The sequence below is a fragment of the Takifugu rubripes genome, chromosome 2 (genome assembly GCF_901000725.2).
Source record: "Takifugu rubripes chromosome 2, fTakRub1.2, whole genome shotgun sequence".
Lineage (NCBI taxonomy): Eukaryota > Metazoa > Chordata > Actinopteri > Tetraodontiformes > Tetraodontidae > Takifugu > Takifugu rubripes.
The window spans coordinates 1,301,719-1,303,485 of NC_042286.1; the positions used below are offsets into that span (position 1 = coordinate 1,301,719).

The following is a 1,767-nucleotide window of genomic DNA, read 5'->3' on the forward strand; positions in this document are numbered from 1 at the left end:
GCTCAGACACATGCTACATGCAAAAAAATAAAAAAGCCAAAGACTGGATGCCAGTGGAAAATGGCATCTTCTACAGTTCAAACACCGAGGTGACAAAGTAAGAGTTTTCTGAAAAGCGACCCATGCTAGGTGAGGCCAGGGACTTCCTGAGAACAGTACCCATCAGTGCACTAACCACCAAGGACAGAGACTCCTCCAGATGAAAGCAGAAGTGTAGTCCAGCATGGCAGCATTGGGGATCAACGGGATAAAGGAACTTTCTATTGATTGGGAATAGAACCTGGGCATTCTGTAGGTAAACAGCTCAAAACAGTTTTCCATCTATTCCTAATGTCAGTTGGAAAACACGACGGATGTACTATATTTGCCCGCTGGTCTTTGCCTTTTCGCTCTTTTGTGCAATAGTGGTGTTCTGGGTCCGTCCAGCCACCACCAGGGCCCTTCCAGGCCCCTCCAGGCACCTCTTGATTTTCTAAGCCAGGACACCTCACCTGCAGTCAAACTACTGAAAGGAAACTGTCTTCAAAAGGACAGGTCAGCATCCCTGGAGAAGGACAAGGAAGAACCTCAAAATGGCAGCCGCGGGGATTAAAGTGAAAAGGAAGTTTGCATTGGCCGGGAATCGGACCCGGGTCTCCCGCGTGGCAGGCGAGAATTCTTCCATTGAACCACCAATGCTTGAAAAGCGTCCGTAAGAACCTCAAAAGTCAATCGGAGACCACCAATTTATACAACACGTAACGTGTAAATTTAAACTTACATTGCAAGCAGTTAACAGAAAAGGGAAAAAGCCTCTCTCCCATTCCCCTCAAATGCACTAACAGGCACACAATCAAACACACAGTTTGTCGGGAAACTGATTTAGTACACATGCCAGGCCAGTAGGGGTCTCTAGGTTCTGACCTGGGAGATCTTCTTTCTTTCCTTTATTACCTCTTCTGATTGATTTTGCTGCTGCAATCCTGTTTGATTTTTGACTTTAATGAACACTGGGCAATTTTGAGAAAAGGAACAATCTTCTGGTACTCTGTGTCACATCTTTTAAACACAAACGAGTACCTTCTGACAGGAAGAAGCTCCCTGCTCCGCACTTACAGACCCGCTTCTTTCTGGTTTTGAGCCAGGGACCTGCCGCGTGTGAGGCAAACACGATAACTGCTACACTAGAGAAACTGGACATCGATGGCACATAAATGTACACACAAAACACATTCACCGGTTATAGCAATGGTCGATGTAGAATAAAACTGCAACCTGTCAGGTTGTTGTATAAACGCAGGCAACATGGTGGCGAGGTTGATCTGTGGCAGGATCTCAAGCGGAACTGTGACACACTCGAAAGAGTCTGAGGGGTGACAGCCGGTGATTGGGAGAAAAAAAAAAGGTATCTCCTCCTCAGGGAATCGAACCCCGCTCTTCCGCGTGACAGGCGGAGATACTGTCCATTATACTGACTAGGAGCCCGGTCAGTCGACTAAATTGGTGACTGCAAATCGACCCTCACTTGTGAAAACTTTTCCTTTTTCATTGATGTAGTTAAAGCATAGCAACTGTACTGTTTGAGTTTCTTGAAGACGTTCCACCTCCCATCCACGAGGCTTCATCAGTTTGAGCTGACTGTTTGGGAGTTCCAGCTACTTGTACTCTTCAGGAGCCATTAACACATTTGGAGCTTCAATCAGCCTGGATGTTGGTTTCTCCACCCCGCATTTTGCAGGTCATTGAAACTGTACCTGACACAATGGGATTTGTTAGTAGCCAAGTGAG

At 46.5% G+C, this 1,767-nt stretch overlaps 1 non-coding gene across 1 annotated transcript; it reads right to left on the reverse strand.

Moving 5' to 3' along the window:
* Window positions 1-607: 607 nt before the first annotated feature.
* On the reverse strand, window positions 608-678 carry trnag-gcc (transfer RNA glycine (anticodon GCC)). Its single transcript has one exon. It is a non-coding gene; the product is annotated as a tRNA-Gly (tRNA).
* Window positions 679-1,767: the final 1,089 nt, after the last annotated feature.